At 53.2% G+C, this 27,739-nt stretch overlaps 3 pseudogenes; all 3 read right to left on the bottom strand.

The window, feature by feature from the left end:
• Window positions 1-3,583: 3,583 nt before the first annotated feature.
• LOC147797296 (large subunit ribosomal RNA) lies at window positions 3,584-4,656 on the bottom strand (annotated as a pseudogene).
• Window positions 4,657-4,993: 337 nt separating this feature from the next.
• On the bottom strand, window positions 4,994-5,160 carry LOC147797297 (5.8S ribosomal RNA; annotated as a pseudogene).
• A 5,870-nt stretch (window positions 5,161-11,030) lies between these two features.
• Window positions 11,031-12,797, bottom strand: LOC147797298 (large subunit ribosomal RNA; annotated as a pseudogene).
• Between the last annotated feature and the right edge of the window lie 14,942 nt (window positions 12,798-27,739).

Below are 27,739 nucleotides of genomic sequence, written 5' to 3' on the forward strand. Positions count from 1 at the left end.
ATACAATCATTTCGCGGGATGCAACCTTAACGGTATCACGCAGGCCCTTTTTCCAGGGGTTGCAGTGAATCGGGAACACCAACAGTTCTGATAAATAGGAAAATAGACTGTTCACTTGTGTGGTGGATTTGATACATGGTTTAGTTATTTAGATACTTTGCCGTGAGATGCAAGCCTCTTTACTTGAAAAATGAGCACTGTTCCTGTCATTTTTATGATATATTTTTAATATGTTGACTCGAGTTGTCGTATTTTCAGTTGTGTAAAATGTTGATCCTGACTGTCCCATTCTCTAACCCAATCACCAACACTCACGATATCCTAACCTTAACACCAAGAATATCCCTCACCCTACTGTCCCTAACCATAACCACAAACCTATATATCCTTAACCCTAACCACCAACCTATATATCACTAAATCCGACCAGAACCCCAATCCTTACCCTTACCCTCCAGATACCCTAACCCTAACCCTTACTCTAACCCTAACCACAACCCCAGCCCTAACCACAAACCTATATATCACTGACCCTAACCACAATCCCAATCCTAACCCTTACCCTACCGGTAACCCTATCTGTAACCCGAAATGTATCCCTAACTCCAACCCTATTATCCAACCCCTAAGCATAACCATAACAACAAACCTATATATCACAAAATCTAACCCTAACCACAATCCCAATCTCAACCCTTACAGAACTCCTAACCCTTACTCTAATCCTAACCCTAACCCTAACCACAAACCTGACCCTAACACTTACCCTAACCCTAACCACAAACCTATATATCACTACATCTAACCCTTACCACAACCCCAATCCTTACCCTTACCCTACCCCTAACCCTTACTCTAACCCTAACCCTAGCCCTAACCACAAACCTATATATATCAAACCCTAGCCACAACCCCAACCCTAACCCTTACATTATCCCTAACCCTAACCCTATCTGTAACTCTATCCCTAGCCCCAACCCTATTATACTACCCCTAACCTTAACCCTTAACCCTAACCTTAACAGACCCCGACGAAAAGCGCTCTTGCAAGCTAGGGTGCCTCACCGACGCGTTCAAGGGTGGGGCCGAGTCGGTTTTTGCGCCCGAGCCAGAGCGTAACTGGAGATGTGACCTTTCGCGGAACACGAAGTCCGAGGAGGAAATCTTCAGCCGGCGCCCACGTAACGCTACCCGTCCGGCACCCACAGCGGGAGCGACGCCGCCAGCTGCCAGATGCCGCCCTCGTGCTGGAAGCCATGGTTCATCCGTGCCAAACAGCTGATCGCACAATTGCATTGGGACCGACTTGGCAACTCCCCGAGAGCCTTCCTGCGGGGTACACTATTAACCGTGGATTTCAAAGTAGTTTGGGGCGGTCGCGTCAGATATGCAGCCCAGCAGCCAATCTTCGGACACCGGGGAAGCTTTCGTTCACTCCCCGGTCCTCCCCGGTCTCCTCCTCCAAGTGCGGTCCGCCCCAGGGCCAACGGGCGGCGCTGGCCGGCCCTCCGCGCTCGACCTCCTCTCCCCGCTCCTGGATCCCACCACCCCTGCCTCCCCGCGTGGCGGCGCCCCTCTCCCAGAAGCAGCTCCCGCGGCGGCGACGCTGCCTCCTCCGCGGCACGTCGTCCGACCCGGCCCGCCGGGATCGGCCCGTCTGCGGCGCGGGCAAATCCCTTGGATCGAAAGGTTTAGTTTCAGCAGATCGCAGCGAAGCGGCTGCTCTACTGGGCACGACACCCCGATCCATACCCAAGTCGTCTGCAAGTGATCTGGCGTCCCTCTCGAGAAGGCGGTTTCGCCGGAGCTCCCAGCCCCCGGGCAGGGACTTCGGCGGAGTCGGCGGCGTTGGCCCGGCCCTCCAATGCAAGAGCGGGTGGGCGCTGATGCGGGCCGCTCTCGGGCGGGACGCCGCGCACCGGCAGAGATTTCGACTTAGAGGAATTCGGCCGTAATCTGTCGGGTTGTAGACTTGCACCACCGGCCTCTCCATCGAGCGCCTGAACCAGGGGTCCGAGTCTGCGGTTCCTCTCGTATGTGGCTGTACTGATTTCTTGCAGCTAGAGCTGAGCTTGAGACCACCTTCCCACTTCAGGGAGTGGGGTTAAGGTCCAAAATGCTCCCATTGAAATACACACATTTTGGGCCCAACAGACCCCGACGAGAGACGCCCTCGAGAGCCGGGGTGCGTCGCCGACGCGTTCGCAGGTGGGGACGAGTCGGTTTTCGCGCCCAAGTCGGGTCGAAACCGGTGATCAAATCTTTTGCGGAACACGAAGTCCGAGGAACAAATCTTCAGCGGGCTCCCGCGCAACGCCGCCCGTCCGGCACCCACGGCGGGACCGGCGCCGCCCGGTAACCCTATCTGTAACCCGAAATATATCCCTAACTCCAACCCTATTATCCAACCCCTAAGCATAACCATAACAACAAACCTATATATCACAAAATCTAACCCTTACCCCAATCCCAATCTCAACCCTTACAGAACTCCTAACCCTAACCCTTACTCTAATCCTAACCCTAACCCTAACCACAAACCTGACCCTAACACTCACCCTAACCCTAACCACAAACCTATATATCACTACATCTAACCCTTACCACAACCCCAATCCTTACCCTTACCCTACCCCTAACCCTTACTCTAACCCTAACCCTAGCCCTAACCACAAACCTATATATATCAAACCCTAGCCACAACCCCAACCCTAACCCTTACATTATCCCTAACCCTAACCCTATCTGTAACTCTATCCCTAGCCCCAACCCTATTATACTACCCCTAACCTTAACCCTTAACCCTAACCTTAACAGACCCCGACGAAAAGCGCTCTTGCAAGCTAGGGTGCCTCACCGACGCGTTCAAGGGTGGGGCCGAGTCGGTTTTTGCGCCCGAGCCAGAGCGTAACTGGAGATGTGACCTTTCGCGGAACACGAAGTCCGAGGAGGAAATCTTCAGCCGGCGCCCACGTAACGCTACCCGTCCGGCACCCACAGCGGGAGCGACGCCGCCAGCTGCCAGATGCCGCCCTCGTGCTGGAAGCCATGGTTCATCCGTGCCAAACAGCTGATCGCACAATTGCATTGGGACCGACTTGGCAACTCCCCGAGAGCCTTCCTGCGGGGTACACTATTAACCGTGGATTTCAAAGTAGTTTGGGGCGGTCGCGTCAGATATGCAGCCCAGCAGCCAATCTTCGGACACCGGGGAAGCTTTCGTTCACTCCCCGGTCCTCCCCGGTCTCCTCCTCCAAGTGCGGTCCGCCCCAGGGCCAACGGGCGGCGCTGGCCGGCCCTCCGCGCTCGACCTCCTCTCCCCGCTCCTGGATCCCACCACCCCTGCCTCCCCACGTGGCGGCGCCCCTCTCCCAAAAGCAGCTCCCGCGGCGGCGACGCTGCCTCCTCCGCGGCACGTGGTCCGACCCGGCCATACCCAAGTCGTCTGCAAGTGATCTGGCGTCCCTCTCGAGAAGGCGGTTTCGCCGGAGCTCCTGGCCCCTGGACAGGGACTGCGGTGGAGTCGGCCCGGCCACCCAATGCAAGAGCGGGCGGGCGCTGATGCGGACCGCCCTTGGGCGGGACGCCGGCGGCGTAGCCGCGCACCAGCAGAGATTTCGACTTGGAGGAATTCGGCCGTAATCTGTCGGGTTGTAGACTTGCACCACCGGCCTCTCCATCGAGCGCCTGAACCAGTGTCCGAATCTGCAGTTCCTCTCGAACTGAGCAGGAATGCCGTGGTGGCGACCTCTCATCTCACGACGGTCTAAACCCAGCTCACATTCCCTATTAATTGGTGAACAATCCAACGCTTCGCGAATTCTGCTTCGCAATGATAGGCAGAGCCCACATCGAAGGATGTGTCCTTCATTCGCTTACCGGATGCAACTGCTCTCTCTCTCTCTCTCTTTTCCCGGGTGCCAGCTATCCTGAGGGAAACTTCGGAGGGATCCAGCTACTAGACGGTTCGATTAGTCTTTCGCCCCTAAACCCAAGTTGGACGATCGATTTGCAGGTCAGAATCGCTACGGACCTCCACCAGAGTTTCCTCTGGCTTGGTCATGCTCGGGCATAGTTCACCATCTTTCGGGTCCTAGCGTGCCCGCTCTCCCTCCGCCGCAGCCGCAGGCAGCTGTTATCTGGCGGCTAGGGGGTGCGGGACCGCAGAGGGCACCGCGCCGGCCGCGCTGATTTTTCCCCGCCGGATCTGCACGGCCCTCCCGTTTGCTTCTCGACAGCTTCACGTACTCTTGAAATCTCTCTTCAGAGTGCTTTTCAACTTTCCCTCACGGTACGGCTCTATCGGTCTCGTGCTGGTATTTAGCCTTGGATGGGGTTTACCACCCTCCTTTTGGTTGCGCTACAAAACAACCCAACTCCCGAAAGCCCTGGCCGCCGGCCGGACGGCGCCTGCAGGGGCCTGACACCCGCCACGGGAGGGAGGGGGCCTCGATGAGAGGGACCTCGGCACCGTCGCGACAGCCGGACCGGACTTCCCTACGCCACAGTTCCCATGGGCCCGCTAGGGGCCCGGGGATTCGGCGCTGGGCCCTTCCCGCTTCGCTGGCCGCTACTAGGGGAGTCCTGGTTAGTTTCCTTTCCTCCGCTTAGTGATATGCTTAAATCAAGCGGGTCCTCTCCTCCGACCTGAGGTCGATGGGTTCGCAATAGGCCTCGTCTCTATCTCTCTCTCTCGCCTATCGGGGCCCATCCGGCGCCTCGGCGGCTACCAGGAAGGGGGCCCCCCTCCGCGGCCCGTCCGCGCGGGCTCTCTTCTCTCTCTCTCGGCGCTGGGCACCCGCTCCCTCTCCGGCGGTCCACTCGGAGATCTGCCACGGGGCCGGTGGCCTGCCCTCCCCTTTTTCTCTCTTGGCCTACCCTGCCTGCCTGGCCTCCTTCCGACGCGCTCTCTCGAGGCTGCCCGTGTCTTTCTTGTTCCGCTCGGGGGGACGGCCGGCGCTCGTGGGTGGGGCGGATACTCAGCGCCGACCTGCCACGCCACGGCAGACTCACCCGGGTTCGACTCGGCCCTCCCCGCGGAGAACGCGCCCGGCCGGTGCCCCAGGCCGATGATCACTGCGTTTTGCAATTCACACTGATTCTCGCAGCTGGCTGCGTTCTTCATCGGTGCATGAGCCCAGTGATCCACCGTCGAGAATTTTCCCTCGTTTTCGGAAATCCGAAAAAAAACACCGGCGGTAGCCGGGCCGAGCGGGGACCGGTCGCCCCTCGCAAGGCAGCCCCTTTCCCCAAGGGGGCCTCTCCGACCGCGTCTTACCGATCCCCCCGGACCGTTCGAGGCCGCGTCCCGGGGCCCCCGGCGAGCGCCTGGAGTTATCCATGTAGGGGGATGCCCTCTAAGGAACCATAACTGATTTAATGAGCCATCCGCAGTTTCGCTTAGTAAAGCTTTTACTTAGACATGCATGGCTTAATCTTTGAGACAATCTTTGACTACTGGCAGGATCAACAAGGTACCCCTTGGGGCCGGGGCCCGCCACCTCGGGCCCTCCGGACTGCTCGGCCGCGCCGCAGCTGCCGGGCCGCGGCGCCGGAGTCCTGCGCCTCTCTGCTCTCGCTCGCCACTCGGCCTCCGCTGGAATGCCGCACGCCGCCGATCCCTCACCCTCTCTGGCCCGGGCGGCACTTCCTCTCCTTCCCCAGTGCACCGGCCTCCTCTCGCCTCGATTCCGGAGGGGGCCGAGCTGAGCTCCCTCCGTCTGGGAGATCCCCGGTCGGGGATCCTGCCTGCCGCCGCCGGGGCTGCGGCTCGGCAGGATCGCGAGGCACCGCCCGCCGCCTGCTTGGCGGTCGTGCCCGCCGCTCTCCGAGGGGCCCTGGCTCCCCTCTCCCTTGCTCTCTCCCGCTCGCTCTTCCGCAGCGGGCTGTGCTGCTGCTCCCGCCCGTCCTGAAGGCTCGTGGCCACGCACCACCGCACCTCCCGTCCCGGGTCCGGCCGAAGTGCACCCCCGGGGACGGCCTTTCCGACACCTCTGAGCAAGGCCTGGCGGGCCGGCCGACGCTCTTATGTGCATGAATGGTCGGCAGGCCGCGCCGAAAAACGCTGTTGACGGAGCGCCAGGAGGGCCTCCCCTCCGGGCAGCGGGCCGCCACTTTTTTTTCCGAACCTACCGTCCCGGGGCTCTCCAGTAGGGCCAGACGCGGCCCGGGAGTTACTTTCTGACACCTCTTTGCAAGGCCTGGTGGGCCGGCCGACGCTCTCCTGGGCTGAAGGGGTCGGCCGGCCGCGCTGAAAACGCCATTGACGGAGCGCCCGGAGGGCCTCCCGGCGGGGCGGCGAGCCGCTACTTTCGTCCAGCCGCTCCGGAGCGGGGCTTGTCCAGACCCCAGGGGGGATCGCTCCGGAGGCTTGGGCTCCACCGTGTAGGAATAGCCGTATCGTATGGACAATATATGGCTGTACTGATTTCCTGGCAGCTGGAGCTGAGCTCGAGACCACCCTCCCCCCTATAAATAGGCAAACCAGGGAGTGGGGGTTAAGGTCCAAAATCCTCTCATTGAAATACGCACGTTTTGGGCCCAACCTGTCACGGGGCAAAGCCCTCTCAGAGGCCTTGGGTGGGCCAGCGAGCCGATGGACGGTAGGCCGGAGACGCCCGGCCCGCTTTCCGCGGGCAACCCCGGACATCCGAACCTCTCGGACCAGGTTTTCCGAAGAAGGCGATTCAGCGGGCCGCACCACCCGCCCGCCGGCCTGGAGCTGTTTTCGCCCGGGGAAGCGTGTCGGAAATGCACGGCTTTAGGGGCACGGCGTGCGGCTGCGGCAGTTTTTTTCCCCAGGACTACAATTCGCCGCGCCACATCACAAGTCCCCGCTGCTCAGGAGCCGGGCTTGTCCAGACCCGAGGGGGAATCGCTCCAGAGCCTTGGGCTCCACCGTGTGGAAATGGTCGTATCGTATGGACAATATATGGCTGTAATGATTTCTGGCAGCTGGAGCTGACCTTGAGACCACCTTCCCCCCTATAAATAGGCAAACCAGGGAGTGGGGGTTAAAGTCCAAAATGCTCTCATTGAAATAGGCAAGTGTTGGGCCCAACAGACCCTGACGAGAGACGCTCTCGAGAGCCGGAGATCCGACCTTTCGCGGACAACGAAGTCCGAGGAAGAAATCTTCAGCGGGCGCCCACGCAACGCCGCCCGTCCGGCACCCATGGCGGGACGGGCACCGCCCGCTGCAAGACTCTGTCCCCGTGCCGGAGGCCCCGGTCCCTCCCCGCCCGACGGCCCGTCGCACGACGGCATTGGGACCGACCTGGCAACTCGCCACCCCGTCACTACTCCCCCAGAGCCCTCCTGCGGGGTATACTGCCAACCCTGGAATTCAAGTCAGTTTGGGGCGGCCCCCTCAGACTCGCGGCCCAGCAGCTCATCCCAGGCCGCCGGGCGAGCGCCAGTTCACTCCACCGTCAGTCTTGGCGGGCCCTCCTCCGACTGCGCCCGCTCCTCCTTCGCCGGCAGTCCTCCCCGGTTTCCTCCTCCCCAGGGTCCGGCCCGCCCGAAGGCTGCCGGCCGGCCGGCTGGCCTTCCTCACTGTGAACACTTGGCTTCCACAAGCCAGTTATCCCTGTGGTAACTTTTCTGCGGTTATGGGTACGACCCCGCATTTTCAAGGGCCGGCGGGATCCCGCCTCGGCCGGTCCATGGCCGGCCTCCACTCTCGTTGCACCTCGGGGCTTCACCTGGCGGCCCCCCGACTCGCGAGCCCGATAGACTCCTTGATCTGTGTTTCAAGACGGGTCGGCAGGGCTTGCGACATTCGCCCTCTGGCTTGGTCCTGCTCGGGCATAGTTCACCATCTTTCCGGTCCTAGCGTGGCCACTCTTCCTCCGCCGCAGCCAAGGGGGGCTGGCGGCTAGGGGGTGCGGGGCCGCAGCGAGCACAGCACCTGCCGCGCTGAATCTCCTGGGCCCGACGGCTTCACGTACTCTTGAACTCTCTCTTCAGAGTGCTTTTCAACTTTCCCTCACGGTACTTGTGCTCTATCGGTCTCCTGCCGGTATTTAACCTGGGATGGAGTTTGGGTTGCGCTACAAAACAACCCAACTCCCGGAAGCCCTGGCCGCCGGCCGGCCGGACGGCGCCCGCAGGGGCCTGACACCCGCCACGGGACGGAGGGGGCATCGATGAGAGGGAACTCGGCACTGCCGCGACCGCCATACCGGACTTCCTCACGCCACAGTTCCCTTGGGCCCGCTGGGGGCCCAGGGATTCGGCGCTGGGCTCTTCCCGCTTCGCTAGCCGCTACCGGGGGAATCCTGGTTAGTTTCTTTTCCTTCGCTTAGTGATATGCTTAAATCGAGCGGGTCCTCTTGCCCGACCTGAGGTCGATGGGTTCGCAATAGGCCTCGTCTCTATCTCTCTGGCCTCTCGGGGCCCACCCAGCGCCTCGGAGGCTGCCAGGAAGGGGACACCCCTCCACGACCCGTCCGTGCGGGCTCTTTTCTCTCTCTCTCTCTCGGCGCTGGGCGCCCGCTCCCTCTCCGGCGGTCAACTCGGAGATCTGCCATGGGGCCGGTGGCACTCGGTCCCCGCTGGCTGGGCCTGGCCTTCCCTTTTTCTCTCTTGGCCTGCCCTGCCTGCCTGGCCTCCTTCGGGCGCGCTCCCTCGAGGCCTCCCGTGTCTTTTTTGTTCGGCTCGGGGGACGACCGGTGCCCGTGGGTGGGGCGGATACTCAGTGCCGACCTACCACACCATGGGGGACTTCCCCGGGGGCAACTCGGCCCTCCGCGGGGAGACTGCGCCCGGCCGGTTCCCCTTCGCCTGCGCGCATATTTCCCATATCATCCTCCCCGGAGAGCGGGGCACCCGCGCCGCAACTTCCCAGTCTCTTGGCACTCCTCTTGTTGCCGCCTGCAGCCAGTGTCTTCGCGGTTCCTCGGGCTCTGGAGCACCCCGGCTTGGGCCACTCCCGCCTACACCTGGGAGACAGTACGGTGGCCGGCCCTCCCCGCCTCGGCAATCTTTTAGGCAGGATCAACCAGGTAGCCCCTCGGGGCCGGGGCCCGCCAACTCGGGCCCTCCGGACTGTTCGGCCGCGCCGTGGCTGCTGGGCCACGGGACCGGAGTCCTGCGCCTCTCTGCTCTCGCTCGCCGCCCGGCCACCGCTGGAATGCCGCCCGCCGCCGGTCCTTCGCCCTCTCCAGCCCAGCCGGGGCGGCACTTCCTCTCCTTCCCCGAGCGCGCGGGTGGCCGCTGGAATGCCGCCCTTTGGCCCCGTTGCGCCGGCCTCCTCTCGCTTCGATCCCGGAGGGGACGGCCAGACCAGCCGGGAGGCTGGCCGAGCTGAGCTACCTCCGTCTGGGAGATCCGGGGCTCCGGCCGGGGGGGGGGTGCGCTGCCGGCTCTCCGGGCCTGGGACGCCACAGCGCGACGTCAGTGTGCCTTGGGCTGCCAGGACCCGGCGGAGGTCCCTCTGCTCCGTGGAGGTTGCCGGGCCGATCTGAACGTCGCATATATTGCTGGTCAGGGGCAGCGGAGAGCCCGCAGCTCTCCGAGGGGCCCTGGCTCCCCTCTCTCCCGCTCGCTCTTCCGCAGCGGGCCGTGCTGCCGTTCCAGCCCTTCCTGAAGGCTTGCGGCCACGCACCACCGCACCTCCCGTCCCGGGGTCGGGCCGAACTGCGCCCCCGGGAACCCGGCCGACGCTCTTCTGGGTATGAAGGGTCGGCCGGCCGCGCCGAAAAACGCCGTTGACGGAGCGCCCAGAGGGCCTCCCGGCAGGGCGGAGGGCCGCCACTTTTTTCCGAACCTACCGTCCCGGGGCTCTCCGGTAGGGCCAGCCGCAACCCGGGAGCGACCTTTCCGACACCTCTAGGCAAGGCTGGGCAGGCCAGCCGACGCTTTTCTGGGCATGAAGGGTCGGCCAGCCGCGCCGAAAAACGCCGTTGACGGAGCGCCCCGTGGGCCTCCCGGCGGGGCGGCGAGCCGCTACTTTCGTCCAGCCGCTCCGGAGCGGGGCTTGTCCAGACCCCAGGGGGAATCGCTCCAGAGCCTTGGGCTCCACCGTGTGGAAATGGCCGTATCGTATGGACAATTTATGGCTGTACTGATTTCTGGCAGCTGGAGCTGAGCTTGAGACCACCTTCCCCCCTATAAATAGGCAAACCAGGGAGCAAGGGTTAAGGTCCGAAACGCTCTCATTGAAATAGGCACGTTTTGGGCCCAACAGACCCTGACGAGAGACGCTCCCGAGAGCCGGAGATCCGACCTTTCGCGGACCACGAAGTCCGAGGAAGAAATCTTCAGCGGGCGCCCACGCAACTCCGCCCGTCCGGCACTCACGGCGGGACCGGCGCCGTCCGCTGAGAGACTCTGTCCCCGGGCCGGAGGCCCCGGTCCCTCCCCGCCCGACGGCCCTTCGCAGGACGGCATTGGGACCGACCTGGGCAAATCGCCACCCCGGCGATACTCCCCCAGACCCCTCCTGCGGGGTATACTGCCAACCCTGGATTTCAAGTCAGTTTGGGGCGGCCCTCTCAGACTTGCAAACCAGCAGCTCATCCCGGGCCGCCGGGCGAGCGCCGGTTCACTCCGCCATCAGTCCCGGCGGGCTCTCCTCCAGCTGCGCCCGCTCCTCCTCCGCCGCCAGTTCTCCCCGGTCTCCTCGTCCTCATGGTCCGGCCCGCCCAAAGGCCGCCGGGCGGCCGGCCCTCCTCGCTATGAACGCTTGGCTGCCATAAGCCAGTTATCCCCGTGGTAACTTTTCTGACACCTCTTGCTTCAAACTTCGAAGCTCCAAAGGATCAATAGGCCACGCTTTGACGGTCTGTATTCATACTGAAAATCGAAATCAAACGAGCTTTTGCCTTTTTGCTCCGTGCAAGGGGTTTTCTGTTCTCGCTGAGCTCGCCTTAAGACACCTGCGTTACCCTTTGACAGATGTACCTCCCCAGTCAAACTCCACGCCTGACGCTGTCGCCAGAGCGGGTGGCGACCGGCGGCGCCGTGAGGCGGCCGACCGCGTAGCGCCAGAAGACTGGGCCCGCGCGGGGCCCGCTCCCAGCCCCACCGGCTAAGTAAAGAAACGTCGAGAGTAGTGGTATTTCAATGTTGGAGACCGGCTGCGGTTTTGGATACGACCCGAGGCGACGGTCCACGCACTCCCCCGCATTTTCAAGGGCCGGCCAGAGCTCGTCGGACACCGCCAGAGACGCGACGCTCTACGGGGCCGCAGCCCCTAGCACCGGACAAGACGATTCCAGGGATCCCGCCCCTTACCAAGAAAAGAAAACTCTTCCCGGGGCCCCAGCCGGCGTCTGCTGGCTTGCTTGCTTCGCAGCTCGGACGGCCACGGAGCACGGACAATATTTATGAACCCTGCGGGTTCAGAAATATTGACCCGATTCCCTTTCGCCCGGGGGGCAAGGCCCCAGCCCCGCTCGGAGCGGATTTTCCCTAAGGCTTAGGATCGACTGACCCATGTACAACTGCTGTTCACATGGAACTCTTCTCTGCCACTCGGCCCTCGAGGATCTTACTCGAATATTTGCTACTACCACCAAGATTTGCGCCCGTGGCGGCTCCACGCGGCCTCGCGGCCGGCGCTTCGACGCACACCGCGGCGGCCGTCCTACTCGCCGGGGCGTACCACCCGGGCGGCGGTCCCACTCGCTCTCTGCCCCGACGGCCGGGTGTGGGCGGCACGCTCAGCGCCATCCAGTTTCAGGGCTAGTTGATTCGGAAGGTGAGTTGTTACACACTCCTTGGCGGATTCCGACTTCCATGGCCACCGTCCTGCTGTCTGTATCAACCAATGCCTTTTCTGGGCTCCGATGAGCGTCGGCCGCAATGCGGCGCCCTAACTCGGCGTTCGGTTCATCATGCAGCGCCAGTTCTGCTTACTAAGAATGACCCACTGGGCGCCCGTGCATTGAGGACCCTGCCTCGAGCCAACCAATTTAAAGTTTCATGCCGGATCGGCAGGGCTCGCGACATTCGCCCGCGGACCTTGGGCGCCTCAGCGCGGCCGACACCGGCCCGGACGGGGACCGCCGGCCTGGCGCCACCTGGGACGGTCGAGGCGGGCGGGGCCCTCCGGCGGGCCGGGAGGCCCGGCCGGGCGGCCGCTGCGGGGAGGCGGCGGCGCGCGGGCGAGCGCAGCCCGTCGTCCCTTCCTCGGCCGGGCGGCCGGCGCGACCACGGCCGGTCTCTAGGCTCTCCAACCGCCCCCCCGGTCGGGGGAACTGGGGTGGCCGGAGGAACCCCAACAGGCCGGCCTATGCGGGCCCGGGTGCCCAGCCGGTCACGGGCGCCGCGCCCGGGAGAAGTGCACGCAGCCGGGCGCAGAGGCGCCCCCGGACCCCGGCTAGGGGGGTGCTGCGGACAACGCGCCGGCCGCGCTGAATCTCCCCGGCCCGATGTGTGCAGCCCTCCCGTTTGCTTCTCGACGGCTTCACGTACTCTTGAACTCTCTCTTCAGAGTGCTTTTCAACTTTCCCTTACGGTACTTGTGCTCTATCGGTCTCGGGCCGGTATTTAGCCTTGGATGGAGTTTACCACCCGCCTTTGGGCTGCGCTACAAAACAACCCGACTCCCGGAAGCCCTAGTCACCGGCTGGACGGCGCCTGCAGGGGCCTGACACCCGCCACAGGACGACAGGGTGCCTCGATCAGAAGTACATCGGCCCCGGACCAGACTTCCTCACGCCACAGTTCCCTTGGGCCCGCTGGGGGCCCGGGAATTCGGCGCTGGGCTCTTCCCGCTTCGCTTACCGCTACTGGGGGAATCTTGGTTAGTTTCTTTTCCTCCGCTTAGTGATATGCTTAAATGGAGTGGGTCCTCTTGCCCGACCTGAGGTCGATGGGTTCGCAATAGGCCTCTGCCTCTCTCTCTCTCGGCTATCGGGGCCCACCCGGCGCCTCGGCGGCTGCCAGGAAGGGGGGCCCCCTCCGCAGCCCGTCCGCGCAGGCTCTCTTCTCCCTCTCTCTCGGCCCTGGGCGCCCGCTCCCTCTCTAGCAGTCCACTCGGAGATCTGCCATGGGGCCGGCAGGACTCGGTCCCCGCTGGCGGGGCCGGGCGTCCCCTTTTTCTCTTTTGGCCTGCCCTGCCTGCCTGCATGCCTGGCCTCCTTCCGGCACGCTCCGTCGAGGCCGCCCGTGTCTTTCTTGTTCGGCTTGGGAGTCCTGCGCCCACTCGGCGCACGTTTTGGCCCCAACAGACCTCGACGAGAGACGCTCTTGCGAGCTAGGGTGCCTCACCGACGCGTTCACGGGTGGGGCCGAGTCGGGTTTTGCGAAGCGAGACCGTAGATGCACCCTTTCGCTGACAACGGAGTCCGAGGAAGAAATCTTCAGCGCGCGCCGCGCCGACGTAACGTTCCCCGTCCGGCACCCGCGGCGGGACCGACGCCGCCCGCTGCGAGATGCCGCCCTCGGGCTGGAGGCCCCAGTTCATCTGTGCCGAACACCTGATCACACGATGGCATTAGGACCAACGTGGCGACTCGGCAGCCTGGCGGTACTCCTCGAGAGCCCTGCTGCGGGGTACATTATTAACCGTGGATTTCAAGTCAGTTTGGTGCTGCTGCGGCAGACATACAGCTCAGCAGCCAAACCTCGGCCACCGGAGAAGCGCTCGTTCACTCTGCCGTCAGTTCCGGCAGGCTTTCCTCCAGCTACGCCCGCTGCACCGCCGAGTCCGGGACACTTCCGGCCCACCAGCGACGGGGCCCTGCCGCCCGTCCCGGCCCGGGGGCCCTCCCGCCGCTGGTCCTCCCCGGTCTCCTCCTCCAAGTCCGGTCCACCCGAGGGCCACTGGGCGCCGGCTGGCCTCCCGCGCTCGACCTCTTCCCCCAGCTGCTGGACCCCACTACCCCTGCCTCCTTGCCACCCTATCCCTATTAGCTGGAGAACACCCTCCTCCCTATAAACCAGGGAGTGGGGGTCAAGGTCGAAAATGCTCTCATTGAAATACACACGTTTTGGGCCCAACCGGTCCCGGGGCAAAGCCCTCTCAGAGGCCATGGGTGGGCCAGCGAGCCGATGGACGGCAAGCTGAAGACGCCCGGCCCGCTCGGCTGCAGGAAACCCCGGGCATCCAAATCTCTCGGACAAGGTTTTCCGAGAATGGTAATTCACCGCGGCGTAGCAGCCACGCCACCGCCCTAGAGTCGGATTCGCCCGGAGAACCGCCCTGAGCTTGGCGCTCGATTGTGTCGGAAATGCACGGCTTTAGAGGGTCTTTGTAATGTGTTTTTTATTATTTCAATTGATAAAGTGTTTCTACCTGAACAATTTTTTGCTCATTTTACCTTGGTTGCACCACCTTGATATCAATAAAAAAAAAACTGTTTGAGGGGTGACCAACACGCCCCGCCTATCTCCTCATTAACATAAGAATGTGTGACGTTAACTCCGGAGATCGGCAAACTTTCCCGGTTATGCGTGGCAGCTCGATCGGCAGCGTCACACGCACTTCTTGTAAAGTTTCTTGAGAATTTCGCTGCACTCCTTCACGAAAATAACGTATTTTTTTCAGAATGCCACCGACCTGTATTGTTGCTGGTTGCAGCAACACTACCAAAGATGGTTTTAGTCTCTATCTTTTTCCATCTGACCCAAAATTTCGACGAATTTGGACGGCGAAAGTCAAGCTGACCCGAGCCAAGTGGTCGGACAAAACGAACACTCAGTGATCTGCTCCGCACACTTAGAGCCTTCTTGTTTTGATCGTAACGCCACCGATCAACAACATCAGTTTGGGATTAAGTTCAAGGCAATGCTTTGTCCCGATGCTGTACCCACAATATTTCTAATAAGCAAGAAAAGTCAGCCGGTACTGGAAGAGAAGAGGAAGGGTGCTTTTGCAAACCGCCAGCGACTCCGAGTAAGTTTTATCGTTTCTCACTCGCCATGCATTCACGTTAGTTTCATAATCGCATCGTGCATGTAATCGTTTTGTACACGTTTTGTTAATTTTGGTTGTTTATTCTGTTGATCTTAAAGCTAGAAACACTGTACAGAAATAGTAGCCTACTTTGATATTTGTACATTTTGATAGACTAATGACGGGGCAGGGTTGAAATCGGTTAACATTTTCTTGTTGACATTAATCTGGTCACTCACTAATATGCAAGGTGCAGTTCTTTTTCAATCAGCATAAGCCTTACTGATCGTGACATTCATGTGTGTGCCATGAAGATGAGAAGCAACAATATCATTAGCCGTAAGGTTTCCGCACCTGATTTTGTTTCTTCTGCGTTTCAATATATTTTTCACTATATAAGCACAACTGTGGTAGTTTATAAATGACACTGTTGTTTTACTGAACTATTTCTCCTATTTATTTTAACAAGGATTAATTTCATTTAATTTGTTTTCTTTCATTAGAAACTGCTATCAGGTTATGGAGGATGTGCTTCAACGGAAACAAGCCAGAAGAGAGAGCAACCAGGTCGGAAAGGTTGGAGATAGAACCTTGTGCATAGAAAGTGTGCCAGACCCAGAGTTTACTGCGAGTGCTAGTAGCATGATTCCAGTTGTGTCGGTAAGTCCATCACAATCACTTGCTCCCTTCAACTATTGTTGAAAATTCAAGAGGAACAAATGGGTATTGTTCTTTCAATTTTTCTCTCTGGAAAATTTTTTTAAATAACTTTCATTTTGTTCTTTTACATGTACAGAATGTGGATGCTGCTTATCAGACTGATCCAGTGAAAATTCTTTGTTGCGATATACGTAAGTATCAAAATGCATTTGAAATGTCTATTTTTGTTATCATATTAATTTATAAATGACATTTTTTCTTCTTATTCGGTTTTATTGTTCTCGTCACAGTTCATGATAAACAACAAATTTATACATTTTTTTTTCTGATAGATACCGATGCCGGAATATAAGCTGTTCCCGAAGTCAGCGAAACTGGAATACAATGCTATCTGCTTGATGATGCAGAAGTTGAAGAATTAGAAGAGGAAGAGTTAGAAGAGGAACAAGAGCGTGATGATTCCTCCGACTATGAACCATCCTCATCATCATCTTCGTCATCATCTTCAGAACCTTGTCGCACCCGGTCATTTAAAAAGTAAGTACGATAGATGCAGTATATGAAACTAGAATTTATTTTATAAGGTTACAACAGAAACAAAGCGAAATGTTTTTTCTTAAATTTAAAATTAACCTTCTCTCATCGCAGAGTAGAAACTACTTTTCATTCCTACACTCACCGTGGTATCACCTTGGTTTATCCAAACGCCATTGATCTTTTGTAAACAGAAGGGAAAGAAGTCCACAGACCGTTCCAATATCACCGGATGTTCCTCCTCAAGATCATCCAAAGTACACTGTTCGAGGGGCAGCTCTTCCAACCTTTCAGGAAGTGTTTCAAGTGCGGTTCACGGAAGATCAGTCTGATGAAACGAACTGTGGGGACTTTTGTTTTTGTTTTTCAGCGATGAGGGGCCTGCAAGTCCAAGGGGACGACCTGGAGTTCCCAGCCATGGCTGGGTGCAACACCTGCAGGAAATCTGCTACTCTCTGCAGCTTTCCTGTTTGCTGGTGCCAGCCCATCAAAGGTTCTCCGCATGTTGACCTGTACGGGGGCAACTTGTATTTCGCTGCGCACTTTTTTCTCCCACCAGAAGAGACACCTCTTGCCATCAGTTGAAGCGGTGTGGACACAACACATCACCGAAGTAAAGCTTCGTCTGAAAACTGATAGTCAAGCGCTAGTCATCGGCGGGGATGGACGGGAAGATAGTCCAGGCCACTCCGCTGAATATGGGAGCTACTCTGCAATAGAACTCAACGCCAACAAGATTGTTGATATTCAGCTTGTACAGGTGAGTCTTTGTTTCTAAAGAAAGGTAGAGTTGATGTACATGCGATGGTTTTCGATAAATGGTTCTCGACAATTTGTACAAGCAAAAGGATGCATTTATTTCATTAACTTTATTCTGTATATAAAGTCAATTTGAAAGTTGCTTATTACAATTTGCTGCTGCCGCTGCGCCTTGATTGATAGCCTCAGATTGACTGTTACTAACATTTAGTACATGTATTTGTTGTGTATTCATTTGTTAGTGCAAAGAAGTCAAGAGTAGCTACCACATGGAGCTGGAGGGCTTCAAAAGGACAATGGCAACCCTACGTGAAGCTGACCTCACTGTCTGCAAGCTCGTCACTGACCGTCTTCGGTCTTTTGCCAAATATGTGCGGGAACATGAGCCAACAATTCTGCACATGTATGACGTCTGGCATATAGCAAAAGGTACCGGTAGTTGAGGATAAAGATTTAAAGTTATATCCAAAAATCAATATTTGTTTTTATGACCCTCAAAACCATTTGCCGAGACTACAGAATTTCAACTGATTTCTTGAGAAACACATAGGAAAATATTTATGGCAAGAAATTATTTGAAAGGCCCAAAGTATCTTTGCATTATCTTGGATATAATTTTCTAATGGAACAGTTACTTTCCTTTTTGCAAAAAATTGATTTCACTTTGCCAAAAAAGTAAGCCTTAACACGCTGAAGTTTATTTTGTATCATTTATTTTTTTATTTTTCATTAAGGGATCAAGAAGAAGGTCGATAAGTTATCAAAGAGGAAAGGGTTTGAGGGTGTGGCCGAATGGAAGAGGTCCATAAACAATCATGTCTATTGGTGTGCCTCTTCCACCACTGATGCAGAGGACGATCTCCGGGAGGCCAAGTGGGCCTCTTTATGTAACCATATCGTTGGAGTACACCAAGGGCACTCTGCTCTATATACTAAGTGTGACCAAGGCCGACTTGGGAGGCAAAAGAAGAAATGGTTGAAGCCAGGTATTAAAAAAAGAATTTACTTTCAGGCTTTCCCTTATGGTTCTTTAATATAGGAGTCATGAAGATTAATTGAAACAAAATGATATTAACAAATCAGGTTCGTGGCTTTATAGGGACAGAGGAAACTACCCAGCTGTACCAATTCCTGGAGAGTACTTCACTGCTGAAAGACATTCGGAAAATGTCTTCCACAGCGCAGACGTCCTCCCTGGAGAGCTTCCACAGCCTCATAAACCAATTTGCTCCCGAGATGAAGGCCTACTCATATGATGGTATAACTTGCAGGTGAGTAGAATTAAGGTGTTACTTCAGTTTTGAAATTGACTCTTATGTTATTTACTTAGTCTAAATGTTTTTGAGCATTCTGCTTCTCCTGGAAATTTATCCAACTGGACGAATCTTTTGCCATCCCTTTAATTACTTTCAATATGGCCATTCCAGATTTACTTCTATAAATTTTTCCTTTTGTTGAAAATCTTACACTTGTTGTATTTGTTAGGCTTCACATTGCTGACCATCACTACAATGAGAATAGTGACAGAAGCCATGCTACCACATCCAAGGGCACTCACGTGTTTCACCTCAGCAAGCCAAAGTTTAAGAAGGGGGAAGCTACGGTGAAACCAATCAAAGAAGCAGCTTCCTTTGGTAGGGGCTTGCTTTTTTAATTTGTCAAGTTTATTTCACAAAACCCATGGTTTGTAGATTGTAAAATTTCCCCTCAAATCTCCTTTTTCTGGAAGTACATTTATGCTCTCAACAGGACATATCCCTTGCTTTTGAAAAGGAATTTAGATAAGTAAGACTGGAGATTGAAAAATTATCTTTCAGCAGATTTCAGGAAATACAGCTTTTTATTTTCCCCCCTAAAGTGTGCCTAAGTAAGGGCTTAAAAAGCCCATGTAAATACATATACATGTAGGCAAACAAAGGACACTTTTTGAAAATTCCAAGGAAGAGCTGTTGTAATTAACAATTTCCATATTCAAAATCACTGTATTGTTTGTTCTCCTCAGGGTATGTCAGGACTCTGTTTACAGAGGCTACCCGACGACGCTGTTTTGTTGTACCCAACACTGCTGCTCAGTCTAAACCCCCTACTATGGCAGAGAAATACATGTTTCCAGAGAAAGATGTTCTGATTGCAAGGTACAGGAGCAGATTCAATAGACCTTTAAATTTAAACCCTTCCTGGTGTAGAACTAAAAGGAGTGATCAGAGATAGGATCATAAATGTAGATTCCTTTAAGTTTTGAGAAATGGCAGGTAAATTTGGGTGGTGTTCTATCTGAGTTTGAAAAGAGACATATTCTTGACCAAGTAACTTGGGTGACTTTTTTCCCTTGTCCCTTTTTGTAACTCGAATACTGATATAAATTTGAAGGCCAGTGAGGCTCTAGATATAAATGACAACTTAAAGTTTCGGTCTTGCCAAAATTAACGTGGGTTACCTGGAAATAAAAACCAAACTGAATGGAGTGCGCCGTGATACAGAGGCTGTCTACAGCTTTAGGGACGTTATTAGGGTAAAACCCAAATCATTACTGATTCGACATCCTGTGGATTCTCTGTCATTTTCTGTTGTTGAAATTCAAATAACTATAGGGATTGTTGGTTTGTTTGGTTTGCTTTTGTTTGATCAGTTTTGTGCTTGTATTTGGCGTGACGCAAGAAGATTAATCCAATACAAGTGGGACATGCATGTCTTTTGTGAGGATTTCTGATTGAAAATATCAAGTGATTCTGCAGTTGAAAGCAAGCGAAATTGTACTATATGTTTTTCCTTCGATGAAATAAGGAGGCGAGTGTTGCCAGACTGTGCGGCCCCTTGATATGTTTCCCTTGCACCGTCAATAATAAAAATTCACTATACAGATACGTCGCTGTTTTTTCGATTGAGATCACTAGGCAGAAATGGACCCAAACACGGTTGAGCGAAATAGTGCCGTCTGTTGACTCTCGGAGGAGGTTTGTCTTCGGTTTTTGCACCGGAAATTCAAGATTATGGCCAGTAGATCACTTTTCGTTTCAATTTTATGGGTTTTACACACGATTTGTTTTTATTCGCCTTTTTTCCAAAGATATATCCAAAACAGTAAAACTGTTTGCCCAGCTCTCATTGTCTTTCCAAACAGGCCCGCAATTTCGGGCTTTTTGTGAAAGAAACTACCAGTCCAAAATTTGGGATTTAAAAAAATGTTTCTTTGATCCCTCCTGATTATGGCATGTTTTATTGTAAAAATCCCTTGGATTACAGAACATCAATGAGTTCGCACGCAGAAATACAATCATTTTGCGGGATGTAACCTTAATGGTATCACGCAGGCCCTTTCTCCAGGGGTTGGAGTGAATCGGGAACACCAACAGTTCTGATAAATAGGAAAATAGACTGTTCACTTGTGTGGTGGATTTGATACATGGTTTAGTTATTTAGATACTTTGCCGTGTGATGCAAGCCTCTTAACTTGAAAAGTGAGCACTGTTCCTGTCATTTTAATGATATATTTTTAATATGTTGACTCGAGTTGTCGTATTTTCAGTTGTGTCAAATGTTGATCCGGACTGTCCCATTCTCTAACCCAATCACCAACACTCACGATATCCTAACCTTAACACCAAGACCATCCCTCACCCTAGTGTCCCTAACCATAACCACAAACCTATATATCCCTAACCCTAACCACAAACATATATATTACTAAATCCGACCACAACCCCAATCCTAACCCTTACCCTACAGCTACCCTAACCCTAACCCTTACTCTAACCCTAACCACAACCCTAGCCGTAACCACAAACCTATATACCACTAACCCTAACCACAACCTCAATCCTAACCCTTACCCCATCCCTAACCCTACCAGTAACCCTATCTGTAACCCGAAATATATCCATAATTCCAACCCTATTACCCAACCCCTAAGCCTATCCCTAACAACAAACCTATATATCACTAAATCTAACCCTAACCCCAATCTCAACCCTTACCCTACTCCTAACCCTAACCCTTACTCTAATCCTAACCCTAGCTTTAACCACAAACCTTTATATCACTAACCCTAACCACAACCACAATCCTAACACTTACCCTACCCCTAACCCTAACCACAAACCTATATATATCACTAAATCTAACCCTAACCACTACCCCTATCCTAACCCTGACCCTACCCCTAGCCCTAACCACAAACCTATATATCGCTAAATCTAACCCTAATCACAACCCCAATCCTAACTCTTACCCTACCCCTCACCCTAACCTTAACCCTTACTCTAACCCTACCCTAGCCATAACCACAAACCTATATATCACTAACCCTAACCACAACCCCAAACCCAACCTTTACCCTAACCCTAGCCCTAACCACAAACCTTTATATCACTAACCCTACCCACAACCCCAATCCTAACACTTACCCTACCCCTAACCCTAACCACAAACCTATATATCACAAACCCTAGCCACAACCCCAATCCTAACCATTACCCTATCCCTTACCCCAACCCTAACCCTATCTGTAACCCTATCCCTAACCCCAACCCTATTATACTACCCCTAACCCTAACCACAAACATATATATCAGTAAATCTATGCCCAACCAAAACCCCAATCCCCACCCTCACCCTACCCATACCCCTAACCCTATCTGTAACCCTAACCCTATCCCTAACCTTGTTATCCTAACCCTAGCCCTACCCCTACCCCTTACCACAAACCTATATATCGCTGAGCCTAACCCTAACCACAACCCTAACCGTATCCCTACCCCTAACCCTTACTCTAAACCTAACCGTAGCCCTAACCACAGACCAATATATCACTTAATCTAACCCTAACCATATCCCCAATCCTAACCCTTACCCTACTCCTAACCCTAATCCTTACCTTAATCCTAACCCTAGCCACAACCCCAATCCTAACCCTTAGCCTACCCCTACCCTAACCCTAACCCTTACTCTAACCCTAACCACAACCCCAAGCCTAACGCTTACCCTACCCCTTCACCTAACCCTGACCACAAACCTATATATCACTAAATCTAACCCTAATCACAACCCCAATCCTAACCCTTACCCTACCCCTAACCCTAACCCTTACTCTAACCCTAGCCCTAACCACAAACCTACATATCACTAACCCTAGCCACAACCCCAATCCTAACCCTTAACCTATCCCTACCCCCAACCCTAACCCTATCTGTTACCCTATCACTAACCCCGACCCTATTATACTACCCCTAACCACAACCCTAACCACAAACATATATATCAGTAAATCTAGCCCCAACCAAAACCCCAATCGTAACCGTCACCCTACCCCTAACCCTATCTGTACATCAACCCTATCCCTAACCCCAACCCTTTTATCCTAGCCCTAGCCCCAACCCTAACTGGGAAAGCATGTCTGTTGCGCTTGAATATGGGAATGGTCGTTACCGTGAAAACAAAACATCAAGCATTAGAGCACCCTTTGAAAATAGTGAAACAAAAGTTGAAAGCAAGGTTACTTGAGACAAGAATGTGCATTTTGAGGTTTTACATGAAAACAATTTAATTGTAGCTGTCATTGAAATAAGAAGTTGGAAATTCAGATGGTTCAAATCTAATATCTTCTTTGACAAATTATCTTGCATCTTTATCCAAGTTACATTTTATTTATAAATCACAAGATCACGTCATCATTTATGCGATTTCACAAACGTCAGTCTGTGTACAAGCCAGTGTTAAGGTTTTGATTCTCAAGGCCTGCGGTTGAATAAAAAGGTACATTTTAGACAAATTGTATAGGAACAATATGCGCCAACTTTGTGTTGTGTGTGTACAATCACAACTCTTTTGCAGGAGTTCATAGTAACTCCAAAGTCGGTGTTTCATCATGCCGTTTTCATGCACAGCACCTAGGGAAATACGGAATGGTCAATACTTGCATTTAATATTTTCTTAAGTTTTGAGAAATGGCAGGTAAATTTTGGTAGTGTTCTATTTGAGTTCGAAAAGGGCCATATTCTTGACCAAGTAACATGGGTGACATTTTTTCTCTTGTCCCTTTTTGTAACTCGAATACATATGTAAAATTTAGGGCCAGTGAGGCTCTAGATATAAATGACAACATGAAGTTCCGGTCTTGCCAAAATTAAATGTAACGTGGGTTACGTGGAGATAAAAACAAAACTGAATGGAGTGCGCCGTGATACAGAGGCTGTCTACAGCTTTTAGGACGTGATTAGGGTAAAACCCAAATCTTTACTGATTCGACATCCAGTGGATTCTCTGTCATTTTCTGTTGTTGAAATTCAAAGAACTATAGGGATTGTTTGTTTTGCTTTTGTTTGACCAATTTTCTGCTTGTATTTGGGGAAGCAGATCTGTTCGCGTGACGCAAGAAGTTTAATCCAATACAAGTGGGACACGCATGTCTTTTGTGAGGATTTCTGTTTGAAAATATCAAGTGATTCTGCAGTTGAAAGCAAGCGAAATTGTACTAAATGTTTTTCCGCCAATGAAATAAGCTGCCAGACTGTGCGGCCCCTTGATCTGTTTCTCTTGCACCGTCAATAATAAAAATTCACAGAGATACGTCGCTGTTTTTTCGATTGAGATCACTAGGCAGAAATGGACCCCAACACGGTTGAAATCGGTTTTATTGTCAAAAATTTAAGAAATGAAGATTATGAATAAAAAAGTGATCCTATTCCACCCTGAAAATTGCCTTGAGAGTTTTGCGCTCACGAAATAAAAAAAAAAAGTGAGGGAAAAATATAAAAGTTATGTGGTGTTGACCAAGCATTCAGGCGCACGGACTCCTGAAATTCGTAAGGAATCGCAGTTACCGGCTTCCATATAGGACTCTTCTGGGATCTCGGGGTTCCCGGCCCACCACACTTCCTCCCTGCCCATCCATTTAACTCTAAAAAGAGTTTGAGCGACCATGCAAGGGAGGAAACGAGACAAGCCCCTAAGCCCTGGCCGGCGAGTAGCGATCAAAACGCTACAATAGTGCATCATGTAGCAAAAATGCACAATTGGCATGCACACAAATCTCACTGGCATCTTTTCCTTGACAAATTTGAATTAATGCGCGCGCATCAATATGGTAAAGTCCCCGGACTGCGAGTCTGTCCGGACACATCTCAACTCTTAAAGGTTGCATTACACCAAAATACGCGCCCATGGGGTGCTCTGCCCAATTCAGGGAGAATTCTTCGCCAAACTGGGGCGCTGAAAAAGTATCCCTAGAGTTTATTTGAAAAAGAGGAGATTGTGTGGCCGAAGAAATTGTGGGATTGTGGAAGATTGGCCCAGAATGAACTCTCCACATTCAAGGGCACCCATCCCAGGGCCAAGCACAGCAAAATGCTATTGACAAATTGCTCAAAGAGACTGAAAAGGTGGAGGGATGTCATTTGAAAAATGGCTGCTGATGACAGACTTGGGAGCGTTCACTTTTTTAAGGGGGGGTGGTGAATAATTAGAAATTTCATTGGTTAGGTAACCTACTTAAAATTGAAAATCTATAGAAAGCTGAATGACCCAAGAACACTCTGCTTTTTTGTTTTGTTTTATTCTTTTTTAAGTTGCTGCTGGGGGGGGGGTAGAGCCCCGAAGGACTTTGGTTGCCTGCACCGGGGCTGCAAACGTGGTCGATATTACCTTGTCTTCAAATGGGCTTCCTTTAGTTCAGTGCACGCATAGAAAGCCGTGAAAAATCAGACCGAAATAGCGCCGCCTGTTGACTCCCGGAGGAGGTTTGTCTCCAGTTTTTTCGCCGGAAATTCAAGATTTTGGCCAGTTGATCACTTTTTGTTTCAATTTATGGGTTTAAGTCACGATTTGTTTTTATTTGCCGTTTCCCAAAGATATATCGAAAATAGTAAAACTGTTCGCCCAGCTCTCATTGTCTTTCCAAATAGGCCCGCAATTTTGGGCTTTTTGTAAAAGAAATAACCCGAACTGGAAACTACCAGTACAAAATTCGGGATTTATAAAAAAGTTTCTGTGATCCCTCCTGATCATGGCATGTTTTATTGTATACAGTCCAAACAGATTTCATTAACTAGTATAAAGTTAGCAGAAAACATATAAAATTAATTAAATTAAATCTAACACTAGAGTCAACTTTTTATTAAATTGCTCTCTTGGTTGTGAAAACTGGGTTTCCACAGAAAACTTCATTTCCTGGAAAACTACACTTCATGACTTTTCCAGGATTTTTTAGGAATAAGAAGTTTAAAAAATGCATGACCAAGATGTATGTAGGAAACCCTAAAACATTTATCTGAGTAATCTGTACCTGGAAATGAAATGTTTTCAAGGTTTACTGCGATTCCATCTTGCAGGACAAAGATCCTTTTGAAGGGATCCACTGTTAGAATAGTGCCTTTGTGTCCATCACTTGTTTCAACCTGATCGCCTTGCTGACACTCTCTCAGAAACTGTACTGCTTCCTTTAACACTTTTTTGACAGTGATTTTTTGTTGCTTGCCGGCGGTTTTCTGTAACAAAGATATATGATATTTGTTGGCTGTAATGCTCACCCGTGTTAAACTGTAAAATATTCAAAGGTAGAAATCTGTGATTTATGAAAACGGGACGACTTTCTAGGGTTTTATGGCATTTCATTACATCAACAGGTAACACTTTTTACATGTACCACAGACTACTTGCCTGCCGCAAATATTACGATTTACTAATCCTTCTTAATTGGGTTTTTCTTTCAGAAACATGTGGAGTGCATTTAAAAAGAAATAGCTAATTTGTTATTTATTTATTAATTCTTTGTACAAGTACTGGTATCTTTTGGAAATACATATTAATTTTTAAATCATATTTCTTTCGGATATACCGGTAGACCAACAATTGAATGTTAAAATGGAACCTGAGCATGTTACTTATGACTCTGATGATACTCTTCATAGGGAGGTACTGGATGTCTTACGAAACGTTCATCCACCCAGATATCAAGCGCAGTATATCCAATAAAACTCACTAGGTATGACCATTCTTCATCTTTGACTACTTTAGCTGCCCACCATCTTCCCAACTCATCAAATGCCTGGACGCAACTTCCAACTGAGAATTTTGCTGTCATTTTGCCTTCTTTAGAAACTGAACATTTCGAGAACTGCACCAAGACTGTAAATTGATGGATGATGAAGATTAGGAAGTCACCTTAACCTTGCCCTTATATGGCAGCCAATTTACTTTGGAGACTCCATCATGAAAGGAAAAAAAAGGCCCCAGAATATTTCATTTTAAATGATGACACAATATTGCACTAAACATTTCATATAGATTTTAAATGTACGTGACAATGAACTCTAAATTCTTATTTTTTGATTTTCATATCACTACGCAGCATCAAGCCAGTGATCAATCCAGCAATGAATGACCACAACCAGCAAAGGATGACACAAATGTGTCATTTACTTTGTACCAAGGACTGATACCTTTAACAGAGGTCAAAAGCATAGGACTACTGGTTTATAACCACAAGGGGGCAATAAAAATTGTCCACTGGGAAAAGCTGTTATTTCAGAATGGATGTTTTCTTTCCGAGTTAGAGAGGTCTAACTCAGATTCGTTTAAATGGGAGAAATTTGTAGTGTTTCGGGCCCAACAGACCCCGACGAGAGACGCTCTTGCGAGCTAGGGTGCCTCACCGACGCGTTCACGGGTGGGGCCGAGTCGGTTTTTGCGCCCAAGTCCAAGCGTAACTGGAGATGCGACCTTTCGCGGTCAACAAAGTCCGAGGAAGAAATCTTCAGCGGGCGCCCACGTAACGCTACCCGCCCGGCACCCACAGCGGGACCGACGACGCCCGCTGCCAGATGCCGCCCTCGGGCTGGAAGCCATGGTTCATCCGTGCCGAACAGCTGATCGCACGATTTGCATTGGGACCGACTTGGCAACTCCCCCGAGAGCCTTCCTGCGGGGTACACTATTAACCGTGGATTTCAAGTCAGTTTGGGGCGGCCGCATTAGATATGCAGCCCAGCAGATAATCTTCGGACACCGGGGAAGCGCTCGTTCAGTCCCCGGTCCTCCCCAGTCTCCTCCTCCAAGTGTGGTCCGCCCAAGGGCCACCGGGCGGCGCCGGCCGGCCCTCCGCGCTCGACCTCCTCTCCCCGCTGCTGGACCCCAGCACCCCTGCCTCCCCGCGTGGCGGCGCCCCTCTCCCAGAAGCAGCTCCCATGGCGGCGACGCTGCCTCCTCCGCGGCACGTCGTCCGACCTGGCCCGCCGGGATCGGCCTGTCTGCGGCGCGGGCAAATCCCTTTGATCGAAAGGTTTAGTTTCAGCAGATCGCAGCGAAGCGGCTGCTCTACTGTGCACGACACCCCGATCCATACCCAAGTCGTGTGCAAGTGATCTGGCGTCCCCATCGAGACGGCGGTTCCGCCGGGGCTCCCAGCCCCCGGACAGGGACTGTGGCGGAGTCGACGGCGTCGGCCCGCCCCCCCCCTCAGTGCAAGAGCAGGTGGGCGCTGATGCAGGCCGCCCTCGGGCACCGGCAGAGATTTCGACTTAGAGGCCTTCAGCCGTAATCTCTCGGGTGGAAGATTTGCACAACCGGCCTCTCCATCGAGCGCCTGAACCAGGGGTCCGAGTCTGCGGTTCCTCTCGTATGTGACTGTACTGATTTCCTGCAGCTAGAGCTGAGCTTGAGACCACATTCCCACTTCAGGGAGTTGGGGTTAAGGTCCAAAATGCTCACATTGAAATACGCACGTTTTGGGCCCAACAGACCCCGGCGAGAGACGCCATCGAGAGCCAGGGTGCGTCGCCGACGCGTTCGCAGGTGGGGATGAGTTGGTTTTCGCGCCCGAGTCGGGTCGAAACCGGAGATCAAATCTTTCGCGGAACACGAAGTTCGAGGAAGAAATCTTCAGCGGGCGCCCACGCAACGCCGCCCGTCCAGCACCCACGGCGGGACCGGCGCCGCCCGCTGCGAGAC

The sequence above is a fragment of the Acanthaster planci genome, linkage group LG11 (genome assembly GCF_054643075.1).
Source record: "Acanthaster planci isolate LZ-2023a linkage group LG11, COTS_SCS, whole genome shotgun sequence".
Taxonomy (NCBI): Eukaryota; Metazoa; Echinodermata; class Asteroidea; order Valvatida; family Acanthasteridae; genus Acanthaster; species Acanthaster planci.